Source organism: Pinus tabuliformis, chromosome 2_2 (genome assembly GCF_031772625.1).
Source record: "Pinus tabuliformis cultivar Carrire ecotype Pingquan chromosome 2_2, CPIR1, whole genome shotgun sequence".
Classification (NCBI taxonomy): Eukaryota; Viridiplantae; Streptophyta; class Pinopsida; order Pinales; family Pinaceae; genus Pinus; species Pinus tabuliformis.
Window position 1 is genome coordinate 192,822,915 of NC_142300.1, and position 9,768 is coordinate 192,832,682.

Consider the following 9,768-nt stretch of genomic DNA (forward strand, 5'->3'; position numbering starts at 1 on the left):
CTCTGTTTATTGTTTTCATAATGATCTTTTGATTTTTAAATGTTTATCAAGACTAATAAAAACTCATGTGATTGTGCAGATATTGGGCCAGTGTGACTAGTAGCGTCTGAGAGGAGCAGCTGTTGTTCCAGCAGGAGAGGCTGTAGGGAGGGCCATTCTTCATGACTTGGATGTATCCGAGACCCTTGCAGTGTTGCAGGAGCAGATCGAGGGCCTCACCCTTGGTATTCCAGATGTGAGGATTGATGAGCTTCCTTTGAGATTACAATGCCATACCACTGGCGTGCCAAGCCTATGGACCAGGCTTTTACGCATGATTACACAGGCAGTGACTAGTTATCACGAGCACCATTATATTAGGGTGCCCCCTTGCATTTTGAGTTTTTGGGTCATGTGACAACTTTTGTCCTGGACACATAACACTATGTACAAACTATACACAGTTATATATATATATTTTTTATTTTCGGAGCTTTATTTTGGTTAAGTTATATTATCGTAATGTACTTTATTGATAAAATGCTTTTCTTTCACAAATGTTGCAAATGTCTATCTAACACATAATTTGCTAATAAATTGGTTAATGTGTTTAAGTTTCTGGAAATATGTTGATATTGAATAGAATCAAACTGTCTTTCCAAAATCTTGACCCTTAGGAACATGCGATATATAGTTGGATTCCATACGGAGTAGATGCTTGTAAGATGTAGAATGACGAGCTGTGAGTCTAGCCTGATGACAAGTGGGTGTATGCCATGCGTGATGGCATCAGAGAGGAGTTCTATCAATGCGCTATATTCAATGATGTTGTTCGTTGATTGACCAATACACACCCCTCTGAAACTCACTAACTCACTGCTTGGATCAAAGATGGCCCAAGCTACAGAAGATAGGTTCCGCATACTACGACTCACCCTGTTAGCATATCCAACAAATGATTCCAATGGATTCAACATCTGCAACAAAATGAAAAAGTGGATTACCTAACCAAAATGATCACTCTTAACAAAAACAAAAATGTAACAAAAGCATATGATGAGGTTACCATGCTGAGTCAAGAATAGTAATGCTTAAGGTACAACCTCTTTCGGGGTTGCGACAATGGAATCCCATCCTAATCTACTAGCTCGTAGGATCCTTTTGCTAATACACGCTTAACAATATAGGGACCCATCCATAAAGATTGGAACTTACCTGCCCCCAATTTGTCGAATTCCTGATCATAGAGCAAGACTAGGTCACCTTCTGAGAAAATGCGGGGTTTGACATTCTTGTCAAATTGCGCTTTGACTCGTTTCTTATGCGCTTCGTTAGCCAAGGCGGTATCAAGACAAGTTTCATCTAGTTGTATTAATTCTAAGTAACGAGCTTCTTCCTTTGAAGTTTCGGGGAGGAGGTCAACTGCGAGCTTGAGAGACGAAATCTCACACTAAACTGGTAAGATTGCTTCCAAGCCATACACCAATTGAAAGGGTGTAAACCTTGTCGCATTTCTCACCGATGTCTAGTATGCCCACAAGGCTGAGTACAGGATTAGGTGCCAACTCTGTTTATGGACTCTAATCATCCTTTGCAGCATGTGTTTCACAACTTTGTTGATTGATTCAACTTGCCCGTTCACTTGCGGATAATACGGAGTAGAGTTGTCGTGGGACAGTCCTAATCTGGAAGCCAATTCAACCATCATGTGATTACAGAAATGTGATCCATGATCTATGACTATAGCTTACAGAACGCCGAACTTGGCGACTACATGATTGAAAAAGAAAAGAGCGGTTGTTTCGTCGCTGTTGTTTAATGTAGGCAGTGCCTCCGCCCATTTCGCAAAATAGTCAACTGCGACTATGATATACCCATGCCCCCTGGCCGAGGTGGGGTTACATTGCATGAAATCTATGCCCCATTTGGTGAATGGCCCAATAGCAACTACTGGTTGCAGAGGTGTGGGTGGTATTCTGGTTTTGCGGTCGAAGATTTGACAAGCATGGCAACTTCTGACTACGGTTATGCAATCTTTGAACATTGTTGGCCAGAAGTATCCTACTCGTAAAATATTTTGTGCCGTAGCATAACCATATTGGTGCCCCCCACATGCGTTTGAATGACAATCATTCAAGACTTTTTCAGCCTCCTCATGGGTGAGGCACCTTCGCAGAATTGTATCGACACCACGACGGTAAAGCATATCACCGACGATCATGTAGTCTTTTGCTTGGTATCGAGTACGTCGTTGTTTCGAGCGAGAGGTATTAGACCTATATGTTTGGGTTTTGAGATAAATGATTATATCTCCATACCACGGATCACTTGAAGATATCAGAAACAAAGATTCATCCACGATTGTTGCTTTGGATGTTGAATCGTTGAACGATGGTGGGAAATCACATAGTAACTCTGCAAATACTAAAGCTTTCTTTTATTTGGATTTTACAAATTCCAGATCAAACTCTTGCAAAATTGCTATCGATTTTGAATATTTTCCCCCAATCAACTGTCGTGACAAGATGTAAGTCATGGGGTTGTAGTCTGACAAAATGGTAGCTTTTCGAAAGAGAACATAGTGTCGAAATCTTTGTATTGCTTGAACAGCTGCAAGAGCTAGTTTTTCAACATATGAGTATTTGCTTTCTGTATCATTTAAGTTTCAACTTAAATAATAAATAGGATGTTCGATTCCATTGTCTTCTTGAACTAAAACCATTGCGATGGTTGTATCTGCTGCAGCCAGATACAGGTTAAAGTCTCTTTGATAATCAGGAGCATACATTAATGATGATTTTATTAGGGATTCCTTTAGAGCATCAAAGGAAGCTTGCATGACTTGATCCCAGTTGAAGGGCACTTCTTTTTTCAAGAGACATGTATAACCTTTAGTAAGTTCGGCATAATTTGGAATGAACCTCCTCAGAAAGTTTTCTTTCCCTTGGAGTTTCTAAATTTGAAGCAAATTTGATGGTGGAGGCAAATCGATGATTGCCTGAACCTTGCATGGGTCGAGATGAATTCTGTCCTTTGAAACTACAAAGCCAAGTAAACGACCAGAACCGACACAAAACACACACTTGTGCAGATTGAGACTTATTTTGTAGTGTCGACAACATAGAAATATTACTCTCAAATGTTACAGATGATCGGTCCACTTTCGTGAGTGAGCCGGAAGATCATCGAGGTATGGTTGAATGGTGTTCTTGATGTCATGGAAGACATAATTCATAGTCCAAATCATCCTTTCCCTTGTTATTTCGGCCCAAAACATGTCAAACAAAATCCCCGCACTCCATAGCTAGCCTAGAATTCATTTATTGCAGCCACATCTTGTTGGCAAAGAGAGAGCCCTCTTTGGTTTGGCAAGGCTAGATGCGAGATTGAAGCTTGGTCTGCGGTTACCTCGGAATTGACTTTTCTTAGCCTTGAGGTTAATTCTGAGTGATAACATATTGGTGCCATTTGCCAAGGATGAGGTGACAGATCTTCTCCGGGAAAGATCATTCAAGTTGCAGATCTGGTTGCTGATGGTGGATAGCAGTTAGACACATATGAAGGCTGAAACATTCACCTGGTGACTCCAACTCAATCCAGAGATTCCAACACTCACTGATCTATTCATGCACTAAAATAAGATGGTAGGGTATGTGGCAAACCCTGTGTTTTATGAAGCTTTCAAAGATGTTAGAGATCAGTTAGTGGATATTGAAATTGATGAAGTATTTTTCATTACCATGCTTCAATGTTTGAGATCTCCAAAGTTTCCTCCTAAAGCTAAAACTGGTTTCTTTGAGTTAGTTGTTGAAAAATTTGAGAAGGAGATTCAATATTTAAATGATCAGATCCAATAATATGAATTCCGAGATCCCAAAAAGTTCTTGGAAACTCTTCCTCCTACAAAACAAGAAACAATAGAGCTGCCCGTGGATGTTTGCATTGATAGTTTGGAGTTGGAGATCTGTGTTGAGGAGTTCGAGCAGCAAACAGAGTTTGGTTTCTTCGGTCCTATTGTCGCATATATGGAGTATTTTTTCAATTTGAATGATAAGTCAGATTGTCTTTCACACAACGAAATTGAATTTGTGCATGGATGGTTGTCAACATTTACATTTGTGTCCTAGTTGAAGCACTTTCAAGTAGCATCCTTCTCATAGTTACTTGATTGGTTGATCTGGCATTACAACATCACTTGATCTATTGATTTTGCATCAGAGTAGGGTAGATTTGTAAATAAATAAGATACCTGAGGCAACATTTCAATTTTCAGTCTTTGTTTATGTACATATTGCAGTATGTATTTGTTTTTGGATTGGTATGAGTTGTTTTGAGTTTGCAGCTATTTGAATGTATTTACCAATGGATGAGGCACTTGGTCTATGGTTTTCTTGACACCTCCAAGGAGCTCCCATCCCCAATGGAGTCGATGTTATTTCCAGTCTTCACAGCCTATCACTAGGGATCAACATGAGCTCTTACTATGTTTGGTTTGATTAGATGTTTTGCACATGATAATTGGAAAAAAAACATGTCATAAGTCTATTCATCAGGAGCAACTTGGAAATATCTTTCCAACGGTATATTACACTCCAAAAACGAGCTCCCGGATCAAAATATGTGAGCGAATGAGTGATTAACTCAATGTCGCAGTTCAGGTATTGAATGATCCAGAGGAAACTAGGAAATGTCAATGTCTGGTTTTGTCGCTGGACTGTGATAGAGAAGAAGAGAACATATCATTTGAATTTATTTTACTGTGCTGCTAATCCTCATCTCAACATATGGTGAGCTCATTTCTTTGCTTTGATTGAAAGAGATATCCTGTGCAGACGACACAGAAGTGGCATGTCAACATAAAAGGGAAGAATCTCTTTGCTCCGCTTTTTGAAAACTTGCTGGAGATTCCCATTGTTTGGTCTAATGGTAGGGTCAGCGGAGAGGTTCACATTTGTTTGTCAAAGGGTGAAAATTTTCCCAACTTACATGAGAAAATTGATGTGAGAGGATTGGAGTTTCAAATTTTGGATGCACCTTCATCCTTTTCTGCTTTAAATGGAAGCCTATGCTTTTGTGGCCAGAGAATATTTTTGCATAATGCTCATCACTTCTTCGATGAAGTGCCATTGGTGAAGTGGCAGCTATGTTTTACAGACAAGGGAGTTTTGACTCAGCTGCAAAACTATATGAAAAGGTTTGTGCTCTGTATGCAGGTGAAGAGTGGCAGTCATTACTGGCAGAGGTGCTTCCTAATTTAGCTGACTGCCAAAAACAACTTGAAGACCAAGCTGGATATCTTACATCTTGTGTGAGATTGCTATCATTAGAAAAGGGCTTACTGCTAAAGACAGAATGACAGGCATTGCAATCAGAGGTGGCCAGACTTGCTCATAGTGAAATGAAAAATCCTGTATCACTTGATGTGTCATCCTTAATCACCTTCTCTGGAAAGTCAGGACCACCACTTGATTTATGTGAGGGTGACCCAGGAAATCTACCAGTAACAGTCTGGAGTGGCTTCCCTGATGAAATTTTCCTAGAATCATTAAGTCTCACTCTAATAGAAACATTCAGTGCAGATGAAGGTGTTAAGGTTGTAAAATGCTCGAAAGGTCCTTTGCTAAAGCCAAGAGAAAATGATATTATGATGTCCTTACCTCCTCAGCGGGCAGGATCTTATGTGTTAGGTGTTCTAACTGGTCAGATAGGTCAGTTGAGATTTAGGTCACATGCTTTCTCAAAGGGTGGTCCTCCAGACAGTGATGATTTTATGAGTTTTGAGAGAACGCTGAAGCCTGTTTTGAAGGTCTCCAAGCCAAGGGCATTGGTTGACATCACTGCAACTGTTTCATCTGGATTGCTGATGGGGGAACTCCAATGGTTGGGATTGGTTATCATGCCCATTGACTACTCTCTTAAAGGCACTCTTTTACACATCGATACAGGTCCTGGTTTACAAATTGAGACTTCTCACAATATTGAGTTGGAGACCTGTGCTAAAGCATATCACAGTTTGTCTGAAAACAGTTTCTCACCAACTTCAAACTCTGTTAGTTCACATGATATCCGTTTCTCTGGGAAAAGCAACATGATTGATATGGAGGCAACTGTTGCTCAAGATATTGAAGAATTGCAAATAAGAGATGGAATGTTGGCTCTTCTGGGTTGGGAAAGCAACATTACCACAGTCTTATGGCTACTAGTTTAGGCAATTGATGATCTATCATATAGAATGATTTCTACATGTAGGTAGGCTTCTCTTTCACCATCTCCCATAAGTGTTACATCTATTGTGGCACATGATGGGATTCTTTCCTCACAAGGACAACTAAAAGTTTCCCAAAATCCTACCATTGTGGATGGAATGAGGACTCTTGTTTTGATGCTGGAATATGGAGCATCTCATAGTCAAATATTCGAAAGAACTGTTGCATTGCATTTTACAAATCCTCTCCATGTAAATACACATATGGTGACAAAGAGTAGTGATGGAACTTTGCTTTTGCAGGTAACATTGTTTTCCCTAGTTAAGGCAGCCATATTAATTTATGATACTTGGTTAGACCTTCAATTAGGGTTTGTTCATGTTAGAAGGAACAATGGGCATCCAAATCCATCAACTGTACTACCTCTTGCGGTTTCTCTATCCTCTAGAGGGGCTCTACTTTTTACATTGTGCTTAGCTAGTGCACTTGAAGAAGGTAAATCCCATGTCTCAATTAACAAAAGCCATGGATGCAATTTCTCCAAAATTCATAGTATTTTGAACATTCGATATGGAATATCCGATGATCGGGTTGTCGGAGAACATACTCCCATGAAGGTCATCTCCGAAGTAACTAATGGTGGGTTTTAGAAAGATGGTAACTTGTTTTACAGGAATTCCTATCCTTGAGCCATTGCTAGTAGTGGGTGCATTACCATTATCATCAGATTGCTTAGGAGAGGGGCAACAAGTAGATCTCAAAGCTTTGCTCAGCAATTAGGAGTAACATAGCTTACGTTGACAGGTCTGCACTAGAAAGGAATAGGATACGTTCAGGGCAATGCATAGTCATGTTATTCAAATATTCAATGATGATGCTACAAAGTTCAAACAGTTTCCTACTACTCAAAATATGAAGATCATTTTGAAAAGAGGATATTAGAATGTGGTTGCTGATAGCTTGTGACAAAAGTAGTTGGAGATGTTTTTGGGTATGCGGTGCTGCGCTTCTGGGAGCATGGCGCTGCGCTCCTGGTTGAGGCACTAGCTCCTGAGGCTGAGGCGCTGTGCTCCTGGGATCAGCACTGTGCATAGAGAAATGGTGTTATAAGTGAAGGCGATGTATAATTTGGGATTTCTAATCAACGTGGTTTATGAGCAACATATTTTGGAGGTGGCAGACGAGCATTTCTTGGGGTATTTTTCAACAAATTGGATGGTGGGTGAAAATTTCCATATGTGGGCAAAATGTTACAACCAAGAAATAAAATGTTCCATTGAATCATATCATTGTTTTCTAAAAAGAAGACATCTTTGTTATCATAGAAAGAAGTCTCTGTAGAGAATGGATTGGTTGATCTTCACATTACTAAAAAGTGTGGAATATTGTTACTGGAACATGGGTTGTCTGAAAAATTCTAGTCTTGTAAATAATACTTGAAAGGCTGCATCAAGCATTGAGAACTTGGGCTGGATTGTTGGTTAGTTTTGCTTCCTTCAGCAGAATATTATGCTTTTGATGTTCATCAGGTTTCTGTCGAGCAATTATATTTGATAGAACTGTCAAGTGTCTTCACATCCATTATTTGGCGTCTTTTGGTTCTTCAAGTCAAAGAAATCCTGCAATATCAAGTGCTTTATACGGATTGGCAGTAGTTCAATAAATTGTGGGAATCCCATTTCTTCCCGTAATCATGTAAAATTTGGAGGAATGGATCGCACATCTTGCCAATATTTAGTGGAGAGCATACGCAAGTTTCCATCTCAGGAAAAGTTTGCTACAATGATTAAGGAAACAGATGTTGTTGGAAGAGCAGGAGCGTAATGTGTTTTCTGAAAAGATGGGCAGTGAAAAATATTCTGACACAGAAGGAGGCAAACCTGCTTCACATTCTGTTGATCCAGTTGTAGGCAATGCAAAAATCGAGCAGTGGTTGAGGAAATCTCGGATTTCAGGGCTTAATATCAGTAGTCAAAGATTGGAACAGCAGTAAAAGGGAAAATTTTGTGGAATTCCACCCTTAAAGGAAGCAGATATTGACCAAAATTCACTAATTTTTAATTTCAAAACAACTCTACTTGCCACAGCTCATGAGAGTTTTATTGAATATTGTTTAGTTTTGATATTGTTTCATGATAGGATTTTAATATTAATTGTATTTATTTGTTTATTTATTTTATTTCCTATGTTGAGGAAATAAAAATAGATTTGTAATTAAGTATATATAAGATTAGTTTTGAAAAAGTAAGGGTTTGATTTTGGCAGTAGAGAGGCTGCTTGGCATTGTGTAAAATTTTCCTGAATATCATTCTAATAAAAGCAGTTTTTTTCCCTTTGGACATGGGATTCATCACGGTGCTTAAATTTTCAGTATGTTTTTTCTAATAAATTAATTTACACATTATGTTTTTCTACTTTTTCTTAGCATTATCTAAGTGATATGTTAGGAATTCATCTGTAATGATGCTCCTTTCATGATGATTTTGTTGTTAGTTGTAATGGTTGTCTTAGCAGAATTCATCCTTTGCTAGATGCTCTATTAAGCAACCTCGTTATTCTCTTTCATCTATAGTTGTTGTTGTAGATCCATCCTCTGTTTGATGCCTGCAGGGTAGCGAGCTTTCTCCCCTGTGCTACTCACATTCACAAATTTTTATTTGGATGAACATGACACTTAATTTTCCCCAAGTTTTTCGACAAAAACTGGCATCAACTCCATAGTCCAAATCATCCTTTCCCTTGCTATTTCGACCCAAAAACTTTCAAACAAGATCCCCGCACTCCATAGCTAGCCTAAAATTTCATTTATTGCAGCTACATCTTGTTGGCAAAGGGAGAGCCTTCTTTGGTCTGGCAGGGCTAGATGCCAAATCAAATATTGGTCTGTGGTTACCTTGGAATTGCCTTTTCTCAGCCTTGAGGTTAATTCTGAGTGATAACAGAATGCTTGGAGGATTTTGTTATGGGAAAATTTAGTGTTTCTTCAAATGACTAACCCCTAGACCTAGTAGCAAGTATACAACAACATTAAATTAATTCCATTTCTTTTCCTATAGCTAACAGATAAAAGAAAGAGGAGCAAAAGAACCAACCTGTATCTCTCACTCGATCCCTCTGCCCTTTGACTGCTTTCGCTGCTGGTGAGTACTAGTATTACAGCAATAATGCTGCAACTCCTGGGGCTTCCTACTTTAATTTTTATCATTCCGGTAGTTCGTAACAAACTTGGAAGCGACGATGATGTATGCACAAGTACTAGCTCTTACTGTAGGCTGTCACTTGGTCAGTTGGCGCATGTTTGCTAGGAGCTTAAGCCAACTTCTATGAATTCTCAGAAGAAGCTTTCAACTGTGATGAAAGAAAGCTAACTCAACAGAGGCTATTCTATTTGCAGAAAGAGAAGGAAGAGTGAAATGTAACATAAACCCTAGCAAACCCTAGCAAACCCTAATTTACCTATTAACCCTACTTTTGCAAGAAAAGAGATGGAAACTGATGAAATGAGTGCCATTAACTATTGAAAAGATAAATTACATTTATTCAAGCTACTTCTGAAAAGAAATGAGAAGAAAACATCTTTTTG

At 39.0% G+C, this 9,768-nt stretch overlaps 1 pseudogene; it reads left to right on the top strand.

Moving 5' to 3' along the window:
• The first annotated feature begins 5,141 nt into the window (after positions 1-5,141).
• Positions 5,142-6,187, top strand: LOC149192049 (trafficking protein particle complex II-specific subunit 130 homolog pseudogene; annotated as a pseudogene).
• The last annotated feature ends 3,581 nt before the right edge of the window (positions 6,188-9,768 follow it).